The 6,351-nt window shown below is 36.2% G+C and overlaps 1 long non-coding RNA gene across 1 annotated transcript; it reads right to left on the bottom strand.

Annotated features, from left to right (window-relative positions):
* Positions 1-3,708: 3,708 nt before the first annotated feature.
* LOC127119161 (uncharacterized) lies at positions 3,709-5,993 on the bottom strand. Its single transcript, XR_007802685.1, has 2 exons — positions 5,526-5,993; positions 3,709-4,688 (listed from the first exon to the last, which is right to left on the bottom strand). It is a non-coding gene; the product is annotated as an uncharacterized LOC127119161 (long non-coding RNA).
* Positions 5,994-6,351: the final 358 nt, after the last annotated feature.

The raw sequence follows: 6,351 nt of genomic DNA, 5'->3' as shown, positions 1-6,351 counted from the left end.
ATTTTTTAACCATTTTCGAAAGCTTTTGCATTCAACCTTTGAGATCTATTCATGCATAATATATGGGACTTTTTGTAATTTTTGCAACCATTTTTGAATCATTTTGATCATAGTTTGAGATTTTCTCTTTAATTTCCATTTTTAATCATTTTTACTCACATTTTTGTTTGACTTTTGATGCACTTGATGCTTTTAACTTGAGTTGTTGCCTTGGTTGATCAATGCTTCTACATATCAAGTCATCCATAGATGAAGATTCGATCTTCTTTGTTTTAAACATGTTGATAAATGATCACTGAATCACTTTTGACACTTTGGATTAATGATATGTTATCCCTTATTAAGCCATATATTTAAGTCCCTTGACTTGTATGATAGTAGATCCTAAGTCAAACACTTGAGTCATGTCTCACTTTGACTTTATTCATCTACTTTCTTCTTTTACTTTGACCATTGTGTTACATCTTTTAGGAGATTAACTTGTGTTAATTCTCTAACATGTATGACACATAAATTGTTATTGGCCGACCTCAGATAGGTATGGCTTTTACATAAGCCTACTTATTATTGCTTAACATAGTGCTAAATTTTTCCAACACAATCAATTAACTACTAACTCTCACCATCAATCATTGACTTTACTTTATTATCATTTAATTCTTGTCATTTAATTCAAGTCATTTACTTTGATGCCTTTACTTTATGCACTTTACTTTTATGTCTCAGTCATCATCTTACTTCATACATTGTTCATTTTTGTATTGTTCATCTTGTGTTATTCATCTTATAATACTTATATTGTGTTTGATCTGCTTGACACCTTCTCAATGAATCAAAACATGGTAAAATGAATTAACTTGATCCTTAGGACCTATTCTTGACTTTGAGTGATACCCACACTTTTAACTTTAGACTTTAGTATTATGCCTTAGACCATTTGCTTGACTTGGAGTGACCTTATATTCATGGACCTTGTGGACACTTTGACTTTGACTTGGTCCTACTATTGAACTTGTTGATATTTTGGCTTTGTGACCTTGTTTTTGTTCATTGGCTTTATGCCTCTTCTTATCACATTCATATGTTTACGTTAGCACACATTAGAACACACACATAGATTTCTCTTGGGCTTCCTAAAAATGAGACATGAGCTTAGTACACTTTGCACCCACATGGCATTCTCTTGAGCTACCTAATAATGAGACCCTAGGTTATTCTGTATCGGGATCATTCATTGAGTTTTCCACTCGTTCCATTCCCTTTGATTTAGTTAGATCAAATTCTACTTGATCAACTAGATCCTTTGACTTTGCTTTTGTTCCCTTTGTTTTTGTCAAGTGACCATAAGTATCTTGGTCACTTGATGAGACTTACCTCTGTTACTTTAGATCTTCAGCCTCTCAGCAAGTACAAGACATCAAGAACCAAGGCATTAACCATTTACCTCATCCCCACAGATCATCATCTCTAAGAACCTGTTTCAACAGCTTTTCACACATTGATAAGGATTGCATGCCATGAGCCTTACGCAGTAGAGAAGAGGTGAGAGGGAGCATTCCTATCCTCATTATGAATATTTTGGATACAGGATGAATGACCTAGTTGCTCAAAGTATTCAACTTTATTCATAGAGTTTAGTGCAATTCCAATCAATTCACTATCAAGTCAGAAACTAGCCTCGTGGCTCCTCTTTTCAGAACCTTTTGGTTTAAACACCATTGCAACTCCTTTCAGGGACCCACCTTTATGGTTAACCCCCTTTCCTTTTAGGGACACCACCTTTATGGTTAATCCTCTCTTTTGGTTTAAACACCATTGCAATTTTCCTTCCTTTTGGGACCCACCTCTATGGTTAACCCCCTTTTTTCTTGGTTTTGACACCACAATTCAGGTTGACACCTTCATAGTTATATAACTCTCTTTTGGGAATAACCTTTATGGTTAAAACCCTTCTTCTCTTGGTTTAGACATCATTCCTTTACCATATTAATCCCCGTGCTTTGGTAATATCCTTGTCATGTAAGTCTTAGTTATTTGACAAGTTCATGCTTTCCTTCCTTACAATGTCAGTCCCAGTGCTTTGGTAAGCCCTTTGCTTTTGGTGTAAACACCACCCCCAATCATATCTTTCTCTTTATTTAGTCTTTATCCTCCAAACTATGGAGCTCCGACTATTAGGACACTATTAGGACACGTAGGCACGAGGATGTGAATCCTTAGCGAACACTTTTCTTTCTTTTGTCCCTTTCTTTCTCTGGTTCCACGAACTCGAGACTCTGAATTTCTCATTGCACCATGAGAATACATAGGAATGAGGGGCCCAATCCTCCTCGAGCATTCCCTCTCTAACCCATTTTTCTATTTTGCAGGTACATGAAGAAAGTAACACCCATCCAAGGAAGAGCAATCAAAATTGTTCCCATGGAGTACCATGGATGTGAGGGGTGTTAATACCTTCCCTTTCTTTTCCCCCTTTATCTATATTTTCCCATCCCTCTTTTGGGATAAATAAAATTTGGTGACGACTATGGTGTATGTTCGATCATGCGACGCAATCAGGTTGATTTGTGTCTGTTTCAAGTGCCAAGAGCCTTGTCGCCGATGCCAGAGCCAAATAGGCCCTGGTATGACAAGAATTCTAGGTGCGCCTTTCATGCTTATTCCGAAGGTCATACTACTAAGAATTGCAAGGACTTCAAATCTAGAGTTCAAGAGCTGATTGACCAAAAAATATTTTCTTTTGCTGATGTTCCTAATAAGGCAAATAATCCATTACCTGGTGTCATACCCCAAAGTTTTCCCTCCCCTTTTCGTCTTTCCATTCAATCCTAGACTGGGGAATCATTTGTATACATTCATACTTCATTCATGTATATCATTCATCCATTAATACTTGATAGTTGATCACTATAGATTCAAAGCTATTGGCTTGAAAAGCTAGGGTTTGTGTGTGGATCAAAGCTTAAAGGTATGACTTGCCTATCCATCTGATCATAGGGGATATGAAACCCTAATTTCTTGGTCTTTGAAGCATGGATTCAATAAGGTCTCATCATGGTACTACTCAGAAATTTCAAACCCTAATTTCATGATGATTTGGTTATGGGGCCTTATATATGGTCTTTGGGCCTTGTCTTGGCTATCAAAACCCTAACTTGGGACACATGCAATAAAGATTGGCCTATGAAGCATCTGGATTCATTCAAATCCTTATTTGAGGGGTATGTCCCAATTGAAACCCTAATCAAGGAGGGTTTGGCCCTTGTGTGCCTTATGGTTTGACTTTTCACCTTGTGTTTGTGTGAAACCCTAATTCATGGGGAAGAGGTGTCTGACTATCATATCATGCATCATCCATCATAAAATACTTCATGTGATCATGGGAATCATCCAGTTAATCTACATGCCTATATGGTTGAGACTTCATCAGACTCAAGGCCTTGTTCAGGCATCCATACATATGCGTTTTACTTGGTCATTCCTAATCCATTGGTTCTAGGCCCATGGTCAGTTATTCATGGTTCATGGTTGCATTGGTTCTTGATCCTTTGGTCCATTGTGCTTCATTGTCCTAGTATGACTCATTGTGCATTGCATGCCATTAACCCTTGGTTCATCCCTTTGCTCTAGTCCATTTAATCCTTGATTTATCATGCATAATTCAAATGTTTTCAAAGGGAGATGGATTCATTTACTTCTAGTCATGGATCAAACTGGGTTTTTAGGTGAAATTCATTCAAAAAAATAAAATTATTTACATACAATCATGGAGCATTTCATCCTAATATTGGTCATCCATTCTTAAAATAGCATAAATATGTGATTACAAAATAAAAATAAAGAAATTTACAGTTTTTTACAAATGTTGAATTTTTGGTCAACCAGTTGACCAAAGTCAACCATCATTTCTTTTCCTAAATCTAATACTAATTATATCACCTCCTCATTTTTACATGATTTCATAAGCTTCCCTAATCACATTGGCTTCTTAAGCAAGAAAGTCTATCTTTTGCACTTCACTTTGCCATGCCTTGTTCAAGCATATTGCCTTACCAAACCAAGGTTTTATCTTGGCACAAACCAAATTTTGCATTCACCATAATGACCAAGATTAGAATACACATTCAATCCAACATAAGCAAGACATATCAAGTCATAGCATACACCTTACATTCATGACAAACATAGTAACTACGCAACTTGCAAAGCTCACCATGATATTCATTACCTAGAAACAACGCATTTATTCAACAAATTCAGAACTGCATACCGAATTCAATTCACCAAACATTCATTGCAGCCTTTATTTCCATACACACGTGGCAAGCTAATCAACCAATATCCATCATATAACATTGTACCCACTTAGCAGACCAAGAATACACTAAACATGTAAGACTATTAGGTATAACTACAAGCATGCATCAAATCATTCATAGCATTTGACATAGAAACAAACAGACATCAATGCACAACATGCAATCAATCAGCAGCCAATGCAAGATGTTTTGCAAGACATGGAGCAAGTCAGAATAGCAGAACTAAGAAACCAATTGAAACCAAGATGCAATGCAAACCTAACACATGAACTGAATGCTCTGCTGCATCAGTCAGAACCTACTTCTACCGGAATCCATAGCAACTCACGATTCACAAAACTCAACATGTCAAAGCATCATTCACAAGCCCTGCATCACATGTCAGCAATGAATCATTTAATAGTATAACACACATCACTAACACACGACCTCACATAACCAACTAATAGGTGAACAAAAATCATTAAGCATGCTATAACAATTAACATCACTGCAGTAGGACTCTTTTTCAGTAAAAATAGAACCTGCCACAAATCAAGCCAACAATTCAATATTAAACCATGTCTAACTCAAAATCCAACGAGCTATCAGCAAGTGAAAATAAGGATAAAAAAAGGAATCAACAACAATTGACATTTCAAAGCTCACTAATAACCAACATCTCACTTTCATAAAATCGAGTTTCACCAATCAACCTCACCAACTGACAACTTAATAATTAAAAAATATTGTCATTTTTCACTAAATTTAATCATTTTCTTTACTAACAAAATTCCATAAACCTAACTAACTTGTAACTGAAACTGACAATGTAACAACCTTCAATTCAGTTACAAACCACCATTTAACAAAGTTAAATCCTACAGTTAACTCTATCACTATAAATTCATCCCTCACTGCACTCTCAGTTGGGTGCAGATTCAACCTTCCCAAAATTCAGGTCACTCCACACTCTTCATTCATCACCCACTCGATAATCTTAGAGCTCTCAACAATTCTCACTCTCTCAACCATTCATTGATTCAACTGAATTTAATTCTCTCCCTCCGCCACACTTCATAATCTCCCTCTCACTCAGAACTCAGAAATCCCTCTGTACTCATACAGTTTCTCAGATTCACTCAGAAGAAGAAGAAGAAAGAAGAAGAAGATTGTGGAGAAGAAGATTCAAGTAGAAGAAGTTTTGAGAAGTTCAGAGAAGCTTACCTGAAGTTCCGACACGGTGTTCCGGTGGGTTTTTGAACAATATTCATCATTTTGCTTCATTTGAATTACCATGATGTAGAGCTTTGTGAGGTGGACCAAAGTCCTAACATCCAGGGCTCTGATTCCACACGTCCATAATTTAATTTCGGTTCATAGCTTTAGGGTTCTTGAACGTTTCATTTTGATTTGGGAATTATATGAAGGTTCATGCGATTTTGTTTATGGATTTGAGATGAGCATGGGATTGGGAGTATTTTGGTGTATTTGATTTTGGGTATGGCTACTCCACCGCCGCCTGTGATAAACTCTGGATTGGTGGAGGGAAAAGACGAAGATGGAGCTTTTGAGTTTCAGAGCGTGTCCAAACATGATTCACATGATACACGTTTTTTCCATATGATATGTTTCCATTGAAAACGGGATTGGGCCTACAATCCCTTCGGCCAAGTCTTTGCATCCAAGACCACCACTTCCTAAGCGCACCCCCTTCTGAGTTAGGCTTTTTGTTCTTTATACCCTGGGCTGAAAGCCCAGGTAGATTTGCTTGCTAAACCCTATTCTGGCCCATGCACCCTTGTTGCGTAATTTCTTTTTTTGTTTCCTTTTTAATCCATTTCAATTAATTTTTTTAACTTGATTTAATTGTTGATTTTATATTTTGGCATAAAATTCAATTTGTTGAATTAATTGTTCGATATTTTTAGACTAATTAGGATTTTAATTAGAATTTAATCAGATTTCAATTGAATTTATGATGATATTTAATTAGGATTTAATTATAATTTATTTAGATTTTAATTCAATTTGTAATTAAAATTTGATTTAG

This window comes from Lathyrus oleraceus, chromosome 2 (genome assembly GCF_024323335.1).
Source record: "Lathyrus oleraceus cultivar Zhongwan6 chromosome 2, CAAS_Psat_ZW6_1.0, whole genome shotgun sequence".
Taxonomy (NCBI): Eukaryota; Viridiplantae; Streptophyta; class Magnoliopsida; order Fabales; family Fabaceae; genus Lathyrus; species Lathyrus oleraceus.
This window is presented reverse-complemented; position numbering and strand designations above follow the sequence as displayed.